Source organism: Bombina bombina, chromosome 3 (assembly GCF_027579735.1).
Source record: "Bombina bombina isolate aBomBom1 chromosome 3, aBomBom1.pri, whole genome shotgun sequence".
NCBI lineage: Eukaryota > Metazoa > Chordata > Amphibia > Anura > Bombinatoridae > Bombina > Bombina bombina.
Window position 1 is genome coordinate 136,156,706 of NC_069501.1, and position 26,129 is coordinate 136,182,834.

The 26,129-nt window shown below is 39.5% G+C and overlaps 1 protein-coding gene across 2 annotated transcripts in view; it reads right to left on the minus strand.

Annotated features, from left to right (window-relative positions):
- Positions 1-24,189, minus strand: part of GABPA (GA binding protein transcription factor subunit alpha) — a 205,203-nt gene extending 181,014 nt beyond the window's left edge. For both annotated transcript variants that reach the window (XR_008401326.1, XM_053706003.1), the window contains exon 1: positions 24,016-24,189. The gene's annotated coding sequence lies outside the window, so the exon portion shown is untranslated. The remainder of the gene's footprint in view (positions 1-24,015) is intronic.
- Between the last annotated feature and the right edge of the window lie 1,940 nt (positions 24,190-26,129).

Sequence of the window (26,129 nt, forward strand, 5' to 3'; positions counted from 1 at the left end):
TTTTGAATCATAAAAGTTTATTTTGACTTGAGTGTCATTTTAAAAGAAAATATTGCAATATGTATGATCTATTTAAATGGATTTTACCTTTTATATATTTTTTTGCTCTACATTTGGGCTTCCTGTCACAGCCTTACAAGGAGGAGGAGGACTTTGCAGGAAATTTTATCTTAGCCTGATGTCAGAAAACTTCTAGGCTAGTGAATAGTGCTCATGCCCAGAACTGACAGATTAAAAAAGAAAATTTATGCTTACCTGATAAATTTATTTGTTTTTAGACACGATGAGTCCACGGATTTCATCCTTACTTGTGGGATATTCACCTCCTGGTCAGCAGGAGAAGGCAAAGAGCACCACAGCAGAGCTGCTATATATAGCTCCTCCCTTCCCTCCCACTCCAGTCATTCGACCGAAGTTAGGAAGAGAAAGGAAAAGCCAAGGTGCAGAGGTGTCTGAAGTTTACAAAAAAAAAAAAATACCTGTCTCAGAGAACAGGGCGGGCCGTGAACTCATCATGTCTAAAAATAAATACATTTATCAGGTAAGCATAAATTTTCTTTTTTTTTTTTTAAAGACACGATGAGTCCACGGATTTCATCCTTACTTGTGGGATACAATAACAAAGCTAGAGAACAGGGATGAAAAGGGAGGGACAAGACAGGGAACCTAAACGGAAGGCACCACTGCTTGAAGAACCTTTCTCCCAAAAGCAGCCTCAGCCGAGGCAAAAGTATCAAATTTGTAAAATTTAGAAAAAGTTTGAAGAGAAGACCAAGCTTCAGCCTTGCAAATCTGTTCTACCGAAGCTCCATTTTTGAATGCCCATGAGGAAGCAACAGCCCTAGTGGAATGAGCCATAACTCTTTCAGGAAGCTGCTGTCCAGCAGTCTCATATGCAAAACGGATGATACTCTTCAACCAAAAAAAGAGAGGTAGCCGTAGCTTTCTGACCCTTACGTTTCCCAAAGAAAACAACAAAGAAGACGACTGACGTCTTAGTCGCCTGTAAAGAAAATTCTTAAAGCACAGACCACGTCCAAATTGAACAGAAGTCCATCCTTCTGAGAAAAAAGGATAAGGACACCAATCTCCTGATTAATGTTCCAATCAGAAACAACCTTTATGAAGAAATCCTAATTGTAGTACATAAAACTACCATATCTGAATGGAAATAAGATAAGGAGACTCATACTGAGAAGCCAAGAGCTCTGACACTCTCCGAATTAGCAACAAAGAACATAAAACTTTCCAAGATAACACAATATCTAATCTAAAGGAAAGAATAGGCTCAAACGGAGACCCTTGAAGAACTCTGAAAACTAGATTCAGACTCCATGGAGGAGTAACTGTATGAACACTGGCCTGATCCTGACCAAGGCCTGACAAAATGATTGTACATCTGGAACATCAAACAGAGTTTGTGTAACAAAAAAGAGAACTGTTACCCCTTAGGGAACTAGTAGCAAATGGAATCACCCAATAGAGATATTAACACCATATCTTAAGATAAAATAGACTAGTAACAGGCCTTCAAGCCTGAATCATGGTCACAATGACCAAGTCAGAAAAACCCCTCTTGGATAATAATAAGTGTTCAATCTCCATGCAGTCAGCTTCAGATAAACCAGATTTGAGTGAAGAAAGAGCCTTGAATTAGAAGGTCCCTTCTCAACAGAAGCCCCCAAGGTGGCAGAGATGACATGTCCACCAGATCTGCATACCAATCCTACAAGGCGAAGTCGGTGCTATGAGGATCACCGAAGTCCTCTCTTGCTTGAGTCGAACAAGGGCCCGAGGAAGAAAGCAAATGGAGAAAAAGCTGGAGAACACTTCCGGATTGAGTTCCCACTCCCCTAGATGAAAGGACTGCCTGCTCAGGAAATCCACCTCTCAAATGTTCCACCTCCGGGATGTGACTCGCCAACAGGTCATCGGTAAGGAACTCCCCTGATTGATGTAAGCCACTGACTACATGTAGATCAACTGGAACCAGATAAACTGGGCCAAGCTTAACTGAGGCCAGGCCAAAAGCACATTGTAGATCGCTCTCAGTTCCAGAATGTGTATAGGAAATACAGAATGAGTCCAAACCCTCTAAGCCCTTAGGGAGCTGCAGACTGCTTCCCTAGAAGGCTGGTGTCTGTTGCCACAATCACCCAAGATGGAGACAAGAATCGATAACTGTTCATTCATTGAAATGGAATCTATTATGGTTCCCAAGAAAGTTAACCCGGTGCTCGGGACTAAGGAACTCTTTCCCAAATTTACCTTCCACCCGTGAGATCGCAGGAAGGATAACACTATGTCCGTGTGAAATCTTGTTTGCTGTAAGGATGGCACCTGGACTAGGATGACGTCCAGATAGGGCGCCACTGCAATGCTCTGTAACCAAAGCACCGTCAACAGAGTCCAAGAGCCCTTGTGACAACTCTAAGAGCTGTGGCAAGACCAAAAAGAAGAGCCACAAACTGGAAACATTCGTCCAGTAAGGCAAACCTTAGAACTTGAGACGATTCTAGTGAATGATACATGAAGGAACGCGTCCTTTAATTCAACTCATAAATTGACCCTCTTGGATCAAGGGAAGAATGGAACGAATAGTTTCCATCTTGAAGGACGGTATACTAAGAAATTTGTTTAGACTCCTGAGATCTAAAAAGTGGTCTGAAGGTTCCCTCTTTTTTGGGAAACGCACACCGTTTGGGATAAAAAACCCAGACCCTGTACCTGTATTGGAACTGGAACAATCACTCCCAGATCTAAGAGGTCTCCTACGCAGTGTAAGAACGCCTCTCCACTTGACTGATCTGCAGATAATCTTGAAAAACAGAAACTTGCCTCTGGGAGGAAAACTTTTTAACTCTAATTTGTATCCCTGGGACACTATATCTACTGCCTAGGGATCCTCAAACCCAAGTCTGAACGAGGAAGGAAAATCCGCCCCCTACAAGATCCGGTCTAGGATTGGAGACGTTTCCTTCATGCAGGCTACTTGGATATTTTTTATTTTTTTTTATATTTTGAAATTCTTTAAATTTCAAAAGAAATTATTCCATCAAGCCAGGTCCCAACAAGTTCTTCCTCTTGTAAGGAATCGCTAAAAGTTTAGACTTAGAGCATCCATCCGTAAAACAAGGCTCTGACCATAAGGCTCTGTGAGCTGGAACAGAGAAACCTGAAACCTATGCTCCCAGAGTGATAACTTGAAAGGAAGCATTCGAAATAAAGGAATTAGCCAATTCGCTTTTAAACCTATCCTGGGCTTTATCCAGGGAAGTTTCTTACTTAGCAGCATCAGGCCAATATGCCGTCACACTTGTGACTGTAGCAAAGTACACAGCTGGTTGCCACTGTAAGCCCTGGTGTACAACTTTTTTTTCCCCTTTTTAACTTTTGTCCATAGGACATTTGAAAAACCCAACTATCCACTAAGGATATAGTAGTTCTCTAGCGAAACTGGAAGCTACTTCTTCCACCCTAGGGAATATTTGCCCGGACTCCGTAGCCGAGTCGGCTATGGGGAACATGTTTTTAAATATAGGGAATGCTGCTCTTCCATTCCTTATAACTTACTGGACACACTAGGATAGATTACACCAGTAGTGTCGGAGTTGCCCAGGGAAGCTAAAACCTCCTAAAGTAACCAATGAAGGTGTTTAAACTAAAAAAACTGAAAGAAAAACAACCTCAGGATCAATAAATATAGTATTCATCCGAGTCTGAGATTTCTCTCTCAGATAATCCCGAAGTATCTTCCTCTTTCAATTAACAGGGAAGAACCATTCGGAAAAGGCACTACTGAATCAATCACCCTAAATGATTGAAAATAATTCCTCTAGTAATGATTTTCTACCACGTGGGAAAAACATAGAATGCATGAAATGCAGAGTAACTCCGGGTGGCGTGTGAGAGGAAACGCATGACACTGCATGAGGGCCCTAAACATTTTGTGAGACACTATAGAAGAAAATTGTGGCATAGATTGACCATTGTCAACAGAAAGAGAAATATTTTAATAAAAATTAACACATAAAAACTTTACTGTCTCTTTAAATTTAAAAAGTAACTATTTTTTGTGTCTGCTCTTGTTCCATCCTATCACAAAGGATGAATCAAACAAATAAACAGTTGAATTTTAATAAAAATTAAGATAAAAAAGTTACTCTCTTTAAATTTTAAAAATAAAATCTGATTTCTGAGCGCAGAAAAAAGCAAATTAGCATGTCAACATTGCTGTCAAACATTGTCATGACATTAAGTAAACAATGTCTTTTGCCGCAATTCCAGATGGTAAATAGCAAGGAACCGCAGGGCACTGCATGTGAGGAGAAAAAAATAATGCACACTTGTTTAATCACCCTGCCTCACATATAGCAGAATAATGGAATAAAAGGAACTTAACCAATTGCAAATAGAATCAGTACATGGCAAGTGGTACTGTCCCTTTAAATGTTAAAAAGAAACGCATCTATTATTATTATTAAGTCAAACAGTGAAGACGCATGAATAACTTTCCATCCATACCCTCAGTTTGACCCAGCTGAAACGTCAGACAACCTGTCTACACGAAGCTGAACTATTATAGATACCATATAAAAAACGTTACCGTTTCTTTAAATTAAAAAAGTAACTCTTTATCTTTGAGTGTTGTCTTGTTCTATCCTAAGCTTCACTAAGGATAAATTAAACAAATAAACATCTTAAATTCTTTTAATAAAGATACCATATAAAAAAACGTTACTGTTCCTTTAAATTTGAAGCTAACGTTTTATTCTTTTGCGCAAAAAAAAATGAGCCAGATTAGCACGCAAATAAGTATCTACCTACACCTCAGATATAGCATGCTGAGGTGCTCATCCACCAGTACCCACTACTAAAAAGTCATACAACTCAGTGACACTTAAAACTCCTATGCAAAACCGGAACGCAGCTGTAGCGCTATCCGGAACTAAATGATAGCAATGAGTACTGTAAGGAAAAACAACACTTCCTCTTTCCTTCCGATGAATGGAATAAATGGACCAAGAGCTCAAACCTAGCTCCACCCCTCGTGGGAGTGATAACCCATAACTCTGATTTCCTATTGTTTAATGGAGCCCAGAGATTGGAAAATTGCACCATAAATAACCCCGCCCGTCGTGGTCGTTGCCACACAACCTCCCGGTCGCCATTAGTGTTTTTAGAGGTAGGCCACCGGGAGATAACTGAACTCTGCTTTGTAACACCTGGGGCAAATTGTAGTACTGATGAGAGACAGTACACCAAGCATCACCCCTCCTGAGCCTTTTCATATTTTTTCCAGCTCGGTGTAAGGGAATAAATACTCTTGATATAAGAGCCCCCAGATAAGCCATCTTCTATTCTCTCTCAACCCCAGTGCCTGATAGTAATATGCTGTCACAGGATCCCCCTTTCATACATACGAGATATGTGTCCCAGTAAAGTGCTCCACTTCGTCGGTCCTGAATTTTTTTCTTTACCTCAGACCAAGAATAAAAGTCAGCACTTACCTTTAAAATCTGCCCGACAGTAGGGCAGCTCAGCTGGTTTAAGAGGTCCTCTCCCTCCCATAGCCCTGTGGATAAAGCCTGAGTTAAGTTTGCTTAGGCCATCAGGATAAACGCAGCATCAATGTATGGGAGGCGCAGTGAGAATTATGTCCCACAAGTTCCCATTGCTTTAAAGCCACCAAAAGCTCTACTGTAGAGACTGATATGGACTACGGCTACACCCTAGAATAAATCAGAACACTCTGACACTACTTTAAAAATAACAAACTCTTGATTGAAGAATCTAATCTAACACCTCACTTTACCTCTTCCTATCACTAACATAGGCAAAGAGAATGACTGGGGTGGGAGGGAAGGGAGGAGCTATTTAACAGCTCTGCTGTGGTGCTCTTTACCTCCTCCTGCTGACCAGGAGGTGAATATCCCACAAGGATGAAATCCGTGGACTCATCGTGTCTTTTAAGAGCAGAGGATTTTCAAAACCTACATTTCTTTTTAAACATTGGGGGTAGGGCTACACTGAGAATCTCTAAATACTAATTTTGCACGAAAACAAGTTAATTGATGTTTTTTTTACATTTACATTGATTTAACATTTTTGTTTTACCAAAGGAGCACTGTTTAATATACCTTTAATAGGTCAGCCAACCAGTCGCACCCTTACCGCCCAGATGAAGCCTCGAGCTTCAAGAGCAACAACGGTGCCTGCCTCTAGCACTCACCTGACAGCTGCAGCTCAACTTCCAGAGAAGCCTGGCCTCTCTCCTGCTTCCTAGTGACTCTGGCCTGTGCGCCATGACCAGAAAGGAGTGTCTGAGCCAACAAAAAAGGTCTGTACCTCTTTGGCTGTGCGGGATTCTGGGTCATTTAGTATCCAGGGGCACTGCCTAGTAAGGATCCAGCCACACTGGGCTAAATTATAGCTGCAGCAATCGACAGCTGGTAAGAGTAAGTGGGAAAAGCTATGGTCTTAGGGGCTTGAAACAACAGGCCATAATTTTAAGGTGCCAGTAGCACCCTTATCCCCGGAATTGTCAAACCCTGCTGTAGCACAATCCATACTGCTTGCATTTTGTTTTGACCAATACAAGCCCATGGTTAATATATATCATGCAGATAGTGCATTCGTTCCCTCAGATAAAGGTTTCTATGAGGGCCAGCACTAAAATACATGTTGGATAACACTAACCCGATAAAACACAAAAGTTGCACACAAGTAGTGTTTTTGGTTAAGTTCTTTGTGATACACATCTTTCTTTTGAATGTACAATACCAAGAGAAAACACATCTTTCTTTTGAATGTACAATACCAAGAGAAAAAGCTGATACCTGGTTTTCAAAAGTGCTACCTGTGAAAGTGGCATTTCATATAGTCCATAAGTGCAACACTGAACTGAAAACTTGTAATATTAGTGCAATAAGTGTCTCTTTACATAGAAAATACAGGATGTTATTTATGTATCAGGTATATTAAAAATTATTTAAATTCATTGTAACCAAAATCTTTTAATACCCATTTATGCCTTATTGTTTGCTCAAGGCACAAAAACATAATTTATGCTTACCTGATAAATTCCTTTCTTCTGTTGTGTGATCAGTCCACGGGTCATCATTACTTCTGGGATATAACTCCTCCCCAACAGGAAATGCAAGAGGATTCACCCAGCAGAGCTGCATATAGCTCCTCCCCTCTACGTCACTCCCAGTCATTCGACCAAGAATCAACGAGAAAGGAGAAACCAAGGGTGAAGTGGTGACTGGAGTATAATTTAAAAGATATTTACCTGCCTTAAAAAACAGGGCGGGGCCGTGGACTGATCACACAACAGAAGAAAGGAATTTATCAGGTAAGCATAAATTATGTTTTCTTCTGTTATGTGTGATCAGTCCACGGGTCATCATTACTTCTGGGATACCAATACCAAAGCAAAAGTACACGGATGACGGGAGGGATAGGCAGGCTCATTATACAGAAGGAACCACTGCCTGAAGAACCTTTCTCCCAAAAATAGCCTCCGAAGAAGCAAAAGTGTCAAATTTGTAAAATTTGGAAAAAGTATGAAGCGAAGACCAAGTTGCAGCCTTGCAAATCTGTTCAACAGAGGCCTCATTCTTAAAGGCCCAAGTGGAAGCCACAGCTCTAGTAGAATGAGCTGTAATTCTTTCAGGAGGCTGCTGTCCAGCAGACTCATAGGCTAAACGAATTATGCTACGAAGCCAGAAGGAGAGAGAGGTAGCCGAAGCCTTATGACCTCTCCTCTGACCAGAGTACACGACAAACAGGGAAGACGTTTGTCGAAAATCCTTAGTTGCCTGCAAGTAGAACTTGAGGGCACGAACTACATCCAGATTGTGTAGAAGACGTTCCTTCTTTGAAGAAGGATTCGGACACAGGGAAGGAACCACGATCTCTTGATTGATGTTCCTGTTAGTGACTACCTTAGGTAAGAACCCAGGTTTAGTACGCAGAACTACCTTATCTGAATGAAAAATCAAATAAGGAGAATCACAATGTAAAGCTGATAACTCAGAGACTCTCCGAGCCGAAGAAATAGCCATTAAAAATAACACTTTCCAAGATAACAACTTTATATCAATGGAATGAAGGGGTTCAAACGGAACTCCTTGTAGAACGTTAAGAACAAGGTTTAAACTCCATGGCGGAGCAACAGTTTTAAACACAGGCTTGATTCTAGCTAAAGCCTGACAAAAGGCCTGGACGTCTGGATTTTCTGACAGACGCCTGTGCAACAAGATGGACAGAGCTGAGATCTGTCCCTTTAATGAACTAGCCGATAAACCCTTTTCTAAACCTTCTTGTAGAAAGGACAATATCCTAGGAATCCTAACCTTACTCCAGGAGTAACCTTTGGATTCGCACCAGAATAGGTATTTACGCCATATCTTATGGTAAATCCTTCTGGTAACAGGCTTCCTAGCCTGTATCAGGGTATCAATAACCGACTCAGAAAAACCACGTTTTGATAAAATCAAGCGTTCAATTTCCAAGCAGTCAGCTTCAGAGAAGTTAGATTTTGATGTTTGAATGGACCCTGTATCAGAAGGTCCTGTCTTAGAGGTAGAGACCAAGGCGGACAGGATGACATGTCCACTAGATCTGCATACCAAGTCCTGCGTGGCCATGCAGGCGCTATTAGAATCACTGATGCTCTCTCCTGTTTGATTTTGGCAATCAATCGAGGAAGCAGCGGGAAGGGTGGAAACACATAAGCCATCCCGAAGTTCCAAGGTGCTGTCAAAGCATCTATCAGAACCGCTCCCGGATCCCTGGATCTGGACCCGTAGCGAGGAAGTTTGGCGTTCTGGCGAGACGCCATGAGATCTATCTCTGGTTTGCCCCAACGTCGAAGTATTTGGGCAAAGACCTCCGGATGAAGTTCCCACTCCCGCGGATGAAAAGTCTGGCGACTCAAGAAATCCGCCTCCCAGTTCTCCACTCCCGGGATGTGGATTGCTGACAGGTGGCAAGAGTGAGACTCTGCCCAGCGAATTATCTTTGATACTTCCATCATTGCTAGGGAGCTTCTTGTCCCTCCTTGATGGTTGATGTAAGCTACAGTCGTAATGTTGTCCGACTGAAACCTGATGAACCCCCGAGTTTTTAACTGGGGCCAAGCCAGAAGGGCATTGAGAACTGCTCTCAATTCCAGAATGTTTATTGGTAGGAGACTTTCCTCCTGATTCCATTGTCCCTGAGCCTTCAGGGAATTCCAGACAGCGCCCCAACCTAGTAGGCTGGCGTCTGTTGTTACAATTGTCCAGTCCGGCCTGCTGAATGGCATCCCCCTGGACAGATGTGGCCAAGAAAGCCACCATAGAAGAGAGTTTCTGGTCTCTTGATCCAGATTCAGAGTAGGGGACAAGTCTGAGTAATCCCCATTCCACTGACTCAGCATGCACAATTGCAGCGGTCTGAGATGTAGACGTGCAAAGGGTACTATGTCCATTGCTGCTACCATTAAGCCGATCACCTCCATGCATTGAGCTACTGACGGGAGTTGAATGGAATGAAGGACACGGCATGCATTTAGAAGCTTTGTTAATCTGTCTTCTGTCAGATAAATCTTCATTTCTACAGAATCTATAAGAGTCCCCAAGAATGGAACTCTTGTGAGAGGAAAGAGAGAACTCTTCTTTTCGTTCACTTTCCATCCATGCGACCTTAGAAATGCCAGAACTAACTCTGTATGAGACTTGGCAGTTTGAAAGCTTGAAGCTTGTATCAGAATGTCGTCTAGGTACGGAGCTACCGAAATTCCTCGCGGTCTTAGTACCGCCAGAAGGGCACCCAGAACCTTTGTGAAGATTCTTGGAGCCGTAGCCAATCCGAATGGAAGAGCTACAAACTGGTAATGCCTGTCTAAGAAGGCAAACCTTAGATACCGGTAATGATCTTTGTGAATCGGTATGTGAAGGTAAGCATCCTTTAAATCCACTGAGGTCATGTACTGACCCTTTTGGATCATGGGTAAGATTGTCCGAATAGTTTCCATTTTGAACGATGGAACTCTTAGGAATTTGTTTAGGATCTTTAAATCCAAGATTGGCCTGAAAGTTCCCTCTTTTTTGGGAACCACAAACAGGTTTGAGTAAAACCCTTGTCCTTGTTCCGACCGCGGAACCGGATGGATCACTCCCATTAATAACAGATCTTGTACACAGCGTAGAAACGCTTCTTTCTTTGTCTGGTTTGTTGACAACCTTGACAGATGAAATCTCCCTCTTGGGGGAGAGAATTTGAAGTCTAGAAGGTATCCCTGAGATATGATCTCTAGCGCCCAGGGATCCTGAACATCTCTTGCCCAAGCCTGGGCGAAGAGAGAGAGTCTGCCCCCCACTAGATCCGGTCCCGGATCGGGGGTCCTCGATTCATGCTGTCTTAGGGGCAGCAGCAGGTTTCCTGGCCTGCTTGCCCTTGTTCCAGGACTGGTTAGGTTTCCAGCCTTGTCTGTAACGAGCAACAGCTCCTTCCTGTTTTGGTGCAGTGGAAGTTGGTGCTGCTCCTGCTTTGAAATTCCGAAAGGGACGAAAATTAGACTGTCTAGCCTTAGCTTTGGCTTTGTCTTGAGGCAGGGCGTGGCCCTTACCTCCTGTAATGTCAGCGATAATTTCTTTCAAACCGGGCCCAAATAAAGTTTGCCCCTTGAAAGGTATATTAAGTAATTTGGACTTAGAAGTTACATCAGCTGACCAGGATTTTAGCCACAGCGCCCTACGTGCCTGAATGGCGAATCCTGAGTTCTTAGCCGTAAGTTTGGTTAAATGTACTACGGCCTCCGAAATGAATGAATTAGCTAGCTTAAGGACTCTAAGCCTGTCCGTAATGTCGTCTAGCGTAGCTGAACTAAGATTCTCTTCCAGAGACTCCATCCAAAATGCTGCCGAAGCCGTAATCGGCGCGATGCATGCAAGGGGTTGCAATATAAAACCTTGTTGAACAAACATTTTCTTAAGGTAACCCTCTAATTTTTTATCCATTGGATCTGAAAAAGCACAGCTATCCTCCACCGGGATAGTGGTACGCTTAGCTAAAGTAGAAACTGCTCCCTCCACCTTAGGGACCGTTTGCCATAAGTCCCGTGTGGTGGCGTCTATTGGAAACATCTTTCTAAATATTGGAGGGGGTGAGAACGGCACACCGGGTCTATCCCACTCCTTAGTAACAATTTCAGTTAGTCTCTTAGGTATAGGAAAAACGTCAGTACTCGCCGGTACCGCAAAGTATTTATCCAACCTACACAATTTCTCTGGTATTGCAACAGTGTTACAATCATTAAGAGCCGCTAAAACCTCCCCTAGTAATACACGGAGGTTCTCCAATTTAAATTTAAAATTTGAAATATCCGAATCCAATCTGTTTGGATCAGAACCGTCACCCACAGAATGAAGCTCTCCGTCCTCATGCTCTGCAAGCTGTGACGCAGTATCAGACATGGCTCTAGTATTATCAGCGCACTCTGTTCTCACCCCAGAGTGATCACGCTTGCCTCTTAGTTCTGGTAATTTAGCCAAAACTTCAGTCATAACAGTAGCCATATCTTGTAATGTTATCTGTAATGGCCGCCCAGATGTACTAGGCGCCACAATATCACGCACCTCCCGGGCGGGAGATGCAGGTACTGACACGTGAGGCGAGTTAGTCGGCATAACTCTCCCCTCGCTGTTTGGTGAAATTTGTTCAATTTGTACAGATTGGCTTTTATTTAAAGTAGCATCAATACAGTTAGTACATAAATTTCTATTGGGCTCCACCTTGGCATTGGAACAAATGACACAGGTATCTTCCTCTGAATCAGACATGTTTAACACACTAGCAAATAAACTTGCAACTTGGTTACAATCTTATTTAACAAAAACGTACTGTGCCTCAGAGAAGCACTAAACGATTAAATGACAGTTGAAATAATGAACTGAAAAAACTGTTATAGCATCAATCCTTGAAAACAACACAACTTTTAGCAAAGGTTTGTTCCCATTAGTAAAGTAACAATAATTAAATTTGAAACGTAAAAATTACAGAGCAACGTTTTTAATCACAGTCAATATATAAGTCTCACAGCTCTGCTGAGAGAATCTACCTCCCTTCAAAGTAGTTTGAAGACCCCTGAGTTCTGTTAGAGATGAACCGGATCATGCAGGAAATACAAGAGTAACTGACTGGAAATTTTTGATGCGTAGCAAAGAGCGCCAAAAACGGCCCCTCCCCCTCACACACAGCAGTGAGAGAGAAACGAAACTGTCACAATTAAAACAAGCAACTGCCAAGTGGAAAATTAATGCCCAAACATTTATTCACTCAGTACCTCAGAAAATGCAAACGATTCTACATTCCAGCAAAAACGTTTAACATAATAAATACCTATTAAAAGGTTTAATGTACTTTTTACAGAGTAATTCCAGTGAAGTACCATCCCCAGAATACTGAAGTGTAGAGTATACATACATGTCATTATAACGGTATGGCAGGATTTTCTCATCAATTCCATTCAGAAAATAAAAACTGCTACATACCTCAATGCAGATTCATATGCCCGCTGTCCCCTGATCTGAAGCTTTCACCTCCCTCAGATGGCCGAGAAACAGCAATATGATCTTAACTACTCCGGTTAAAATCATAGTAAAAACTCTGGTAGATTCTTCTTCAAACTCTGCCAGAGAGGCAATAACACGCTCCGGTGCTATTGAAAAATAACAAACTTTTGATTGAAGTTATAAAAACTAAGTATAATCACCATAGTCCTCTCACACATCCTATCTAGTCGTTGGGTGCAAGAGAATGACTGGGAGTGACGTAGAGGGGAGGAGCTATATGCAGCTCTGCTGGGTGAATCCTCTTGCATTTCCTGTTGGGGAGGAGTTATATCCCAGAAGTAATGATGACCCGTGGACTGATCACACATAACAGAAGAAATAATGTTAACAGCTGCACTCTAGGCCTTTATGTTTTCAAGTGACTTATTCAACTGACTCGGTCAGTAATTGTTAAACGTAAAGCAAAACAAAAACTGAATGTTGTAAGCGAAACTTTAACAATGAAAAGCAATTAAACCAAACATTAACCAGTAGTCTGAAAAAAGTAGTAGTTTAAAGCATGACTATATGCTGCTACATGGATTACATAACAAGTCAATCAATTATTTCTCTAATACTATAACTGTTTTGTCTTGTCCACATATCTATTCAGAGTGAGATTTGTTACATTGTGTGTGAGAAATAAATCATCTCATGCAATAAACTTGTCATATTTCATAAAATTCTACATACACCATTAACATACCTTCTGGCTCAATGCAAACCTTCTGCTCCACTCCCTATAAAACAGTACTCACCCCCAATACACATTCACTATCAATACACTCACTAAAGGCAACAGTGTTATTTTTTTCCACAGTTATTTATATCCACACCAATCAATACATTTATTTGCTTCAGAACACAGGTCTATTTTCCTATAATTTGGTTCTATTACTGCATTTGAATTTGTTTACAAAACTGCAATTCCTGTAAAGAAGGGATCTCAGCTCACATACAAATATTACCACAAAGCCACCAATCAGCAAGCACTACCCAGGTACTGAACCAATAATGGGCCGGCTCCTAAGCTTACAATCCTGCTTTTCAAATACCAAGAGAAGAAAAATTGATAATAGGTGTAAATTAGAAAGTTGTATGCTCTAGCTCAGTGCTTGACCAACCTGTTAAAAAATTAGGAGCCAGACAATTGTACTTCTCTGTAACCTTATGTAGTGTTTGATAAATTGTATTTTATTAAGAAACAAGGCAGAATTTTAAGCCATTAGCTGCATGTTTGTCTTAAACAGACAAACATGCAGCTATTGCCTTAATTGTCTGCCTGGTTTCTAAATAAAATACAATTTATCAAACATTACATAAGGTCGAAAATAAGAACAAGGTTCATTTAGTCTATCAATATTTATGCTGCCAGAAACCATGTTTAAAGATTATCAGTGAATAGGGCATTTTATAAGTAACACAGGCTCCTTGGGGGTTCTTTCAATGGCATTTAAAAAGGGATATATCGCTATATTTTATTTGAGAGTATTATTTAAAAACAAAATCCCTTCTTTTACTATGTGTTTACAGTCATTAAAAGGGTTAAACAAGCAAAATTCTTAGAACACCCCCCATTCTGCTCCAAATAGTAGTTCTCTTAGTATCCCTTGTTGAAAAAGAATACGCACATATCATACACCAGTGGGAGCTGCTGCTAATTGGTGCCTGAACACATTTGTCTCTTGTGATTGGCTAACCAGATGTGTTCAGCAAGCTGTCAGTAGTGCAATGCAGTTCCTTCAGCAATGGATATCAAGAGAATGAAGCAAATTTGATAATAGAAGTAAATTGGAAAGTTGTTTAAAAGTGTATGTTCTATCTGAATCATACAAGAAAATCATTTTGGTGTTTACTATCCCTTTAATTAGAGAGTCTGAAAAAACTCTGACTGAGAACTAGGCGTTCAAGCTCCATGCCATTAAATTCAGATATTTTATGTCTGGATGAAAGAAGGGACCTTGAGACAGAAGGTCTGATCTTAGAGGAAGATACCATGGCGGGAAGCTGGACATCCAAACTAGATCTGCATACTAGATGCTGAGAGGCCACACAGCAGCTATCAGAAGTACAGATGATTGTTCCATCTTGATTTTTGAAATCACTCTGGGTATTAGAACTAATAGAGGAAATATATAAGCAAATTGGAATGACCAAGGGACTGCTAAAGCATCCGTCATTACTGCCTGAGGATCCCATGACCTTGCAATGTATCTGGGAAGTTTATTGTTCAAACAAGAGGCCATTAGATATTTTTGTGGAAGACCCCAGATCTGAACAATTTGTGAGAATACATCTGATGGAGAGACCATTCCCCCAAGTGTAGTGACTGACGGCTGAGGTAATCTGCCTCCCAGTTGTCCACACCTGGGACGTGAATTGCAGTGATGAGACAGGAATTGGTTTCTGCCCAAGAAAGTTTCCTAGATACTTCTTTCATGGCTAGGTAACTTAGAGTTCCCCCTTGATGATTGACATATGCCACTGTTGTGATATTGTCTGTTTGAAATGAAGGAAAGGTTCGTTTTCAAAAGAGGCCAAGCTTGAAGAGCTTTGAAAAGAGCACACAGATCTAAGATATGGATTGGAATTCTAAACTCCCTGTGCAGTCAGAGAGCCCCATACTGCTCCCCAACCTATAAGACATGCATCTGTAGTAATCACAGACCAGGTAGGGCAAACAAAGGAGGCCCACTGAAGAAATTGGCGGTCTAGCCACCATGTCAGAGAAAAACGAGTGTTGGGATCCAAGAATATTAGTTGTGATATTCGAGTATAATCCTTGCACCATTGGCACAGCATGCAAAGTTAGAGAGGTCTCATATGAAAACGAGCAAAGGGGATCGTGTCCGATGCTGCAATCATTAGGCCTAACAACTCCTTGCAAATAGCCACTGAAGGGTATGATAGAGACTAAAGGTTTAGACAAGCTGAAACTAACTTAATTTGTCTCATTTCTGTCAGAGAAAGAGTCATGGACAGTCTATTTGGAATACTAAATAAGTGACCAAAAAATGGCCATTGTCCAAATAAGGAAACACCGCAATACCCTGCTCTCTGATTATAGAAGGGCACTGAGAACCTTTGAAAATATTCTTGGTGCTGTTGCTAGGCCAAATGGAAGAGCAACAAACTGAAAATGCTTTTCTAGAAAAGAGAATCTCAGAAATTGAAAATGGTCTAGATGAATAGGGATGTGAAGATAAGCATCCTGTAAGTCTATTGTGGACATAATGACCTTGCTGAACAAAAGGTAGAATAGTCATAGGTTCCATCTAGAAAGTTGGAATTCTTACAAATTTTTTAGTGTTTTCAGATCCAAAATTGGTCTGAAGGAATTCTCCTTCTTTTGGCATGAATAGATTTGAGTAAAAACCCTTTCCTTGTTCCTGTAGAGGAACTGGGACAATCACTCCCATCAATTTTAGATTTGAGACACATGTTGGAAAAGCCTGAGCTTTTACTGGATGTTTTGGAACAGGAGTTAAATAAACAGTCTCTTTGAGGGTTTGATTTTGAAACCAATTCGATATCTCAGAGATTATATTCTGAATCCAGGGATTTTGGATAGATTGTGACCAAATTTTCTGAAAGTTTTAATCTGCCCCTACCAGAAGAACTGGGTTGGGGGCCATACCTTCATGCTGTTTTCTGGACAGGATTAGGTTTCTTGAATTGTTTAGGTTTATGCCAATTGGAAGAAGGTCTCCAATTAGAGCCAGGGGTTTTTGGAGAGGGGGAGGCTTCTGATCTTTGTTTTTGAAAAGAAAACGATTTGGAGCCTTAAATTCCCCTTTAGATCTAGTGTCTTGAGGCAGAAAAACTGACTTGCCTACAGTAATGGAAGAAATAATTGAATCTAATTGTGAACCAAACAGATTCTTACACTGAAAAGAAAGATAGTAATCTCATTTTAGAGATATCAGCATTCCAAGATTTAAGCCATAAAGCTCTTCTTGAAAGAATTGCTAAAGACATAGTTTTAACATTGATCTTGATAATGTCAAACACTGCATCACAGATAAAAAGATTTCCTTCTTGTAATAAATTTAGAATATTACAACATTCGGGGTCCGAAGAAAATTGCTAAGCAAGATTAGAGAGCCAAATAGTTCAGGCAGCGACTACGTCAGCAATATATATAGCTGGCCTTATAACATCCTCTAAGGGAATCGAAGTACGTTCATCTAGAGAAGAAATAGCCCCATCTACTTTAGGGATAGTTCCCCATACAATTTTTTAAAACTAGAAGAAAGGTTAAAAGAAGTACCAGGTTTAGACCATTCTTTAGAGATATTAGAAACTGCGCTAGGAACAGGAAATCTCTGGAATAACAATGTTAGACTTAAAAAAGGAATTTAACTTGTTACAAGGAATATCCTCAGAAGGTTTAGCTTCTTCAGTTCCTAAAGTGACTAAAACTTCTTTTAAAAGAGAACGAATATGCTCAATTTGAAATAAAAAAGAAGATTTATCTGGTTCAGTATCAGATGAGGGAGCCTCAGTATCAGAGGAATTATCATGAGAAGATACGTCAGTATTAGTCTGATCAGTACATACTTTACTAGGTGAAGGTAAAACATTAGCTGATCTTTCGCTTATTTGAAAGCAGAATTTCAGTCAGGGCCTTCTCAATTGAAGCAGCAATAAATTTCTTCATTGCTGAGGGTACGCCATCTACATCCATCTGTGAAATTGAAACCATAGGTAAATCATTAGGGCGAGATCAAAATAATATACGAGTCACATAAATTTGCTGAAGATGGCACTTCAGAAGTTTTGCAAAAAACACACTTAGCTTTGGTAGAAATGTGTTCAACAGACTCAGGTCCTATAGTGATTTCAGGGACAGAAGCAGGATGTTCCATTATGGCATAGAAAAACATGTTTGAAAAGAAGTAAAACAAGTAAAAAAAAAATCCTTTAAAAAAAATTCCTAGCTTAAAAAATAACTGAGGATTGGAAAAGTCTTTGTCAATAAATATAAGGTTATAAAACACTGTATAGACTGCTTTAATAATATAAACTTATGTAGTATATAAAACCCCTATACTCAAATGAGGGGGTCTAAGCGTTGTAATGAACTACTATTTAAAGTAAAAAAGGCGCAAAAATTGCAGCAAAAAAAAAAAAAAGCAAAATTTACTTTAAAAAAATTATGATCATAAAGGAGACACTACACAGCGGCATGCTCATAGAGAAAAAAAAAAGTAGCAAGGTAAGCATCTTAGATTCCTGAGATCTAATATAATATACTGTGGCAAGGAAACTAAGATAATTGTGGTTTAAATACCGTTCCTCAAAAAAATTAAAACAGATCTGTCCCTGGGCAGCAATATAACAGTATATAAAAAGCATAAACTTTTAAAACAGAAAAGTGCCCAAATTAGCTAGGAGTGTCTGTAAAAGAAAAAATACTTACCGTAATAATGCTGATAGAGACTCGTCCACTGCAAGCAGACAGGCATACCAGTGCTAAAACATATCAGCAGAGGAACATATATAGGAGTAATTGTAAAGGGAGGCAGAAGATGAATCACTGCGACCGGTTTACAGATAGCCCATTAGAAGGTATATACAGAGGGAAGAACATGTTAACCATGATGCTGAAGTTAGCTCTTTATTCGGCCAGCTTCTTATTCGAAGATTGAAATTAGCTTACTATTCACCCAGCATCTTATTCAGGTTAGCTTCTTATTCATAAAAGTAATTATTTATTAAACAACAATTAGCAAAGTTAATATGATATTAATCATGAAATTTGGCATCAAACATGGCACCATAATTTCCATTCATTTTAATGGGAAATTCTGAATATGGAACCAAGCTTTTACGTTTAGCTCACTCACATTTGGCATCCATCTTTAAAAAAGTTAAAATTAGGTTGAGCCAAATTATATTGATCATAACATATGGCACCAAATCCGATACCCTACTTGTCATGCATTTCAATGGGAGATTCTAAATAAGTAATCAAGCTTTTACTCTATTAAAAACATCTTGGCTCACTCACATTTGGCTTGTTGTACACTAATTGGGCATCCCTCTATATATATAAAAAAAATCAATCTAGCCTGAGTCAACTAATATTGATCATATAATGTGGCACCAAACACTGTAAACTAATTTCCCTGCATTTCAATGGTAGACTCTGTATAAGTAACCGAGCTTTTACTCTATTAAAACCATCTTGGCTCACTCACAATTGGCTTGCTTTATGCTAATTGGGCATCCCTCTATATAAAAAAAATGAAATCTAGCCTGAGCCAAATAATATTGATCATATAATATGGCATCAAACCTTGCATCCCATCATCCATGCATTTCAACAGGAAATTCTGAATAAGTAACCAAGCTTTTACTCTATTAAAACCATATAGGCTCATTTATATTTGGCTTGTTTTATACTAAATACACACAGAGAAAAGCACACTCACAGGAACGAACAACTGGCTCAATACCATTATTAGCCTGTTCTATGGCGATTTACCACCTGGGTGCAGCTTCTTTTTAGCCCAGTAATGCTTTTCACAGAGTAGAACTTTCCTGTAGTTAATCAGTCTGATCCCGCCTATTACGGTCAGTCCAGCGCCGAAATACAAGACAATTCCTCTCTGAACAAGGAACACAGCAACCCCAGACGATCGTTTCGGCCATCATTGGGCCTTGTCAGTGAGGTGTAGCCATATTCCTCTAAGCACACTGAGCAAGGAGTCCACGTCTCATTGCCCCTTTTTCCCTTAGGGAGACTAAATACACACAGAGAGAAGCACGCTCACAGGAACGAACAATTGGCTCAACACCATTGTTAGCCTGTTCTATGGCGATTTACCGCCTGGGTGCAGCTTCTTTTTAGCCCAGTAATGCTTTTCACAGAGTAGAACTTTCCTGTAGTTTATCAGTCTGATCCCACCTATTACGGTCAGTCTAGCGCCAAAATACCAGGCAATTCCCCTCTGAACAAGGAACACAGCAACCCCAGACGATAGTTTCAGCCTTCATTGGGCATAGATCAATCTAGTCTGAGTCAAATGATATTGATCATAGGATATGGCATTAAACTTGGGGACCTAGCATCAATGCATTTCAATAGGATATTCAGAATAAGTAACCAAGCTTTTACTCTATTAAAACCATATTGGCTCATTCTCATTTAGCTTGTTTTATACTAATTGGGCATCCCTCTAGATAGCTTGAGCCAAATGATATCGATGATAAAATATAACACTAAATCTAGCACCTTAACTTCAATGCATTTCAATGGGAAATTCTGAATAAGGAGTATTTCCTCTATGAAAACCATCTTGGCTCACCAAGATTTGGCTTGTTTTATACTAATTGAGCATCCCTCTATAGGAAAAAGTTCAACGTAGTCTGAGCCAAATGATATTGCTCAATAAATATGGCACCACTCCTGTCATCCAAACTTCCATGGGTTTCAATGGGAAGTTCTGAATAAGGAACCAAGCTTTTCCTCTATTAAAATTATCTTGGCTCACTCAAATTTGGCTTCTTTTATAATAATTGGGCATCCCTCTATAGAAAAAAGATCAAACTAACCTGAGTCAAATGATATAAAATATCGCACCAAACCTGGAATCCTAATTTCTATATCAATCTGTTCCTCTATTATTATTTTTATGTATGTAAAGCTCAGTTCCTTATTTATAATTTCATATTGAAATGCATGAAGGCTGTGGTCCCATGTTTTGTGCCATATTCAGAATTTGCCTTTGAAATGCAAGGATGTTAGGATGCCAGGTTTGGTGACATATTTTATAATCAATATGAATTGTCTCAGACAAGATTCAACTTTTTCCTATAGAAGGATGCTCAGTTAGTAGAAGACAAACCAAATATGGATAAGCCAAGTTGTTGGTTTTTTTTTTTTATAGAGAAAATGCTTGGTTTCTTCTTCAGAATTTCCCACTGAAATGCATGGATGCTACACTGCCAAGTATGGTGTCATATTTCATGATCAATATCATTTGGCTCAATCTATATTCAACTTTTTCCCCATAGTAGGATGCTCAATTAATAGAACACAAGCAAATCTAGAGGAGCCAAAAAAGGTTCTCCTAGAAGGAATGCTCTGTTCCTTATTCAGAATTTACCTTTGAAATGCATATATTAGGGTACCTAGCATGGTGCCATATTTTACGATTAATATTATTTGGCTCAAGCTAGATCCAACTTGTTTATATAGAGGTATGCCCAATTAGTATAAAACAAGCCAAATATGGGTGAGCTAAGATGGTTTTCATAGAGGAAATGCTCAGTTCCTTATTCAGAATTTTTTGTTGAAATGCATTGAAGTTAGGGTGCCAAGTTTGCTGCAATATTTTTTCACAATATAATTTGGCTCAGGGTAGTTTTATTTTATTTTTTCTATAGAGGGATGCTTAATTAATAGAAAATAAACCAAGTCTGGGTGAGCCAACTTTTTTTCATAGAGGAAATGTTCAGTTCCTTATTCAGGCTAGATTAAAGGGACACTGGAAAAATATTTATTTCATGATTCAGATAGAGCACTAAATTTTAAGCAACTTTTTAATTTACTCCTATTACTAATTTTTCTTCGTTCTCTTGCTATCTTTATTTTAAAAGCAGGAATGTAAATCTTAGCAGCCAGGCCATTTTAGGTTCAGCACCATGATAGTGCTTGCATCTACCAACCAATAAGCAAGCATAACCCAGGTTCTCAACCAAAAATGGTCCGGCTCCTATGCATCACATTCCTGCTTTTTAAATAAAGATAGCAAGAGAACGAAGAACATTTGATAATAGGAGTAAATTAGAAAGTTGCTTAAAATTTTGAGTTGAATCATGAAAGAAAAAAAAATTGGATTCAGTGTCCCTTTAACTGTTTTAACTAGAGAGATGCACAATTAGTAAGAGTAATGATGTTTTTTACAGAAGAAATGCTCTGATCCTTATTTAGAATATTTTATTGAAATGCATGGAGGCTAGAGTGCCAAGATTGGTGACATCATTTATGATAAATATCATTTGGCTCAGACTAGATTTAACTTTTTCCTATAGAGGGATGCCAAATTTGTGGGAAACATACCAAATCTGGGTGAGCCAAGACGGTTTTTATAGAGGAAATGATTGGTCCCTTATTAAGAATTTCCTATTAAAATGCATGGAAGTTAGGTTGCCAAGTTTGATGCCATTTTAACCCCTTATTGACCAGACCATTTTTCTATTTTCTAACCGTTAAGAACCAGGGCTGTTTTTACATTTCTGCGGTGTTTGTGTTTAGCTGTAATTTTCCTTTTATTTACTGTACCCCACACATATTATATGTAGTTTTTCTCGCCATTAAATTGACTTTTCTAAAGATACCATTATTTTCATCATATTATATAATTTACTATAAAACAAAATTATAAAAAATATGATGAAAAAATTGGGGGGGGGGAAACACTTTTTCTAACTTTGAACCCCAAAATCTGTTACACATCTACAACCAAAAAAACAACCATGCTAAATAGCTTCTAAATTTTGTCCTGAGTTTAGAAATACCCAATGTTTACGTGTACTTTGCTTTTTTTGCAAGTTATAGGGCAATAAGTACAAGTAGCACTTTGCTATTGCCAAACCATTTTTTCCCCAAAATTAGTGACAGTTACATTGTAACACCGATATCTTTCAGCAATCCCTGAATATCCCTTGACATGTATATATTTTTTTTTTTTAGAAGACAACCCAAAGTATTGATCTAGGCCCATTTTGGTATATTTCAGGCCACCATTTCACCGCCAAATGGGATCAAATAATAATAAAAAACTATCAGCACCATCGATGGCAGATGCAGAGTGGCCCTCTCTGCATTAGTGGGTAAAAAGGGTATTGCAGTGATGCCTTAGCGTCCATGATCGCTTCCAGCACTTCAAAACCCAGAGGACGTGTCAGGCACGTCCTTGGTCATTAACTTACACCAAATGGAGGACGTGCATGACACATCCTTGGTCGTTAAGGGGTTAATAATTAGAGGAATCCAAAGATATTCCCGGGCATCACAGGAAGGAGCATATGCAGCAAGCGATATCCAAAATATCCAAAGCAGCAACCAATTCTCCAAAATTCACAAGTCACCATCAACGATGTGGGTAAAAAAGTAATAACTTTAATAGGAACACGATATAAAAACAGAGAGAAGCCTTAGCTCCACTAGCATTAGGTCAGGGTCACAGCAAAGAAACTGCAGACATGTTTCGTGTGGTGTTCCACGCTTGATCACTGCTGATCAAGCGTCGAGCACCACGTGAAACATGTCTGCAGTTTCTTTGGATTCCTCTGGCTACAGTGAGCGCCTTTAACGGATGCGTGTCTTTCTGGGCTCCAGGTGCTGCAGCTTGGATTAAACAGACCAGTGCCGACGCAAAAGAAAACGCTGCTCCTATACAGGGACCCCCACAATTGGTAAGCGCCACCTTTCCTTGTTTGTTTTGTTAATAATTGATTACTTTCATGAATAAGAAGCTAACCTGAAAAAGATGCTGGGTGAAAAGTAAGCTAACTTCAATCTTCGAATAAGAAGCTGACCGAATAAAGAGCTAACTTCAGCAACATATGTAAACCTTAGGCAATACCTCCCTCTGACAAACATTGTACTCTGAGGAAAAAACAGACTTCGATATACACTGAATCACATATCTTAAGCACTTGGTTAAAGTATGTTTAACCACCTCCAAAGGAGGCAAAGTTTAAACTGAGATATGAGTGAGGTGGGTGGGGTATTTATAGGCTTTGAGGTTTGGAAAACTTTGCCTCCTCCTGATAGGAATGTATATCCCATATGTAACAAATCGTGGACTCTCACCACCAATATGAAAAATGTGGGGTTTGTATCCCTTTAACTTTTGAATACAAGCTCAAGGGCCTCTGTAGCTTAATATAGGGTTAACCATATGATACAGAAAGTAAATAGTTTTAAAACAAAATAAATAATGCATTTTATTGTTTACACTTGAATCCCCCATTAATATCCTGAGAACTGATTATGTGGCAGACATAAGGCTCATCACCTTCATTTATCTCCTTCAGGCTACACACATGTACCTATAGCCCAGCACGTGCCTCATGTCAGGGTATAGGGGCCCTGGTAAACAACCAATCTGAAGAAAGCAGATAAAACAAGCTGTCACATACAACACATGTTCGTCTAAATTAAAGTGTAAACAAATAAAAATAAAATAAAACAGGAAACATGTACCCTTTCATTACTAGAGAACTGACGTGTCAGGCAAGGAATGGGTTAACCCACTGTCTGAAAGACACCACTGCATCTTATTTACGTTGCAAAAAAAAACACACTCGTACTTTTTATATAAAAGATTTCCATATTAAAATTTGCGCGCCCCCGACCACTCCGTATATCCAGGTATTTCTCTTTGCGTGTTCTTACCTCTTTTTATTTCTCGCTCTCTTTAATTTCAAACTCTTCAACACCAACGGAAATGAGCTACAGCGTCAACACGCCGACGGAAACAAAACACTCCAGAGGAGGGCGGAAACCAGTGTGCAGAGCGCAAACGGAAGTCGGGATGGGTAACTTCCGGCGGGGGAGTTGGTTGTTCCGCGCTGTGCGGTTGGCGGGAATGACGCAGCGACGAAAGGGAGGGGCGGAGCTTGCACGTAGTGACGTCATATGATTTGCCTGTGGCAGGGGGTGGGGCCAAGTTAGTGTTCTCTGTATTAGCGTTGGTGGATAGACAGTCACGGGACCTAAAGCCGAGCTATTTTTTCTATTAGAGCTATGTGTTTATATGATTTCCAGACCTTTAGTGCAAGCTTTAGGCGATGTCCATTGCTAGATTTATTTTCTAATGCTTTTAACTGATTCACTGTACATTAATGCGTTTGTTACTGTAACATTCATGTAAAGCTATGTATATAATGCTTCAAATTCAGTGTTTCTGAAGTCCAGTCCTCATGGAGCTACAACAGGTGAAGTGCGATAAATAGTATACGAGCAATTGATTTCGGTCATAAAGTTAGTATAAAATTAATTTGCAGTTATCTGATAAAACCAATTAAGACATATATGTAGCAGGGTTAGCATTGAGAAGTAAGCAGACTGCATTTCAAGTTCTGAGTGTTAGAAATTGCTTAATTGTAGGGCTAAATTACATGAAAAGGGGACAAAATAAATCATGAAAATATATTGCAAAGTTGTTTCATTATGCATCCTACCACTGGCACAGCCCTCAGTTAGTTCTGCCAACCACATTTTTTACTGCCCCTTTATTGTGTTCACTTTACTGCTGTCCATAACCATTTAATTTGCTGAACTGAGCACAGGAAAAAGAAAAAAAATTAAACAATAGACTGACTGTGAGGCAGCTGGAGGACCAATGTAGAAGCAGTTTTATAGGTAGATTTGGGCAATCCGTTGTGTTTAGAGACCCTTTTATTATTTCCTGTCATTGGCTATTCATTAGCGCACATATTAAAACTGTCCCACTTGTACTCAGGTAGGGGAATCCTTCAAATCTTTCCTGTTAGAGGTTCTCGAGGCCTAGAATTTAAAAACACTGCTCTAATGCGTCAAATAATGTTTTATTGCACTATTCCTTGCACATAACTGTGTTTAACCCCTGCAAAAAGGAGTAAATTGATTGGTTAACGTCAGCTCTAGAGTAAGTAATACACTGCTGAGATCTATCTGAACATCTGTTTAACCAATGACAAGATGCAAATTAAGTTTTCTCCACATAAATTGTTTCCAGCCTGGTGGGGACAGTTTTGGTGTTTAGAAAAAACATTCTTCCCTGCAGAAAAGGCGAAAAGACTTTACTACCTTTTAGAATACTTTTTTTTAAACTCATAAATGAATCGGCTACATTTTTGTGACACATATTTGTTTGTTGCTTGTTAAAGGACTGTTCATTTTTAAGGAGGAATGCAATGAATATTGAAAATGCATGTGTCAAATATTTACCTATTTTAATATCTAATATCAGTTATTTCTGTAAAGATTATGTTTCTTTTTATTTATTTTTTAATTGTGATATGATACAAACTTTTTAATTAGGATATTAAGTGCTAACTAGAAGAATGCAATTTCTTAATATTTTAGCACTTAAAATTCTCAAGTCAGCATTGCTAAATTATTATTTTTTTTATTGATACTTTTTTTTATTGAATTTACAATACAAACAAATTCATTCTGCTGTTTCCATACATAATATCGAATATAGAGTTATTCAACACCTATAAGACACTAATACAGTATAAGACTGAGGCCCAGATAGTCAAAGCAATGTCAGACTGACGAGAAACTTCCTTTCTGGCCTTGTCGGGCTCGCAATCCATTAGTAAGTCGATATATTATAAAAAAGGGGCAGACCTGCAAAAATACGCTGATATCGCCTCTCATCGGCACTTTCAGCGGGCGGAGCCATATTTGAAGTGTTCCTACACACCACAGACAAGAGCGCTCATTGGGATCAAACACATTTATGTGTAGGAACACTTCAAATAATGCAACATTACTGTAACTACACTACCTGCCTCGCA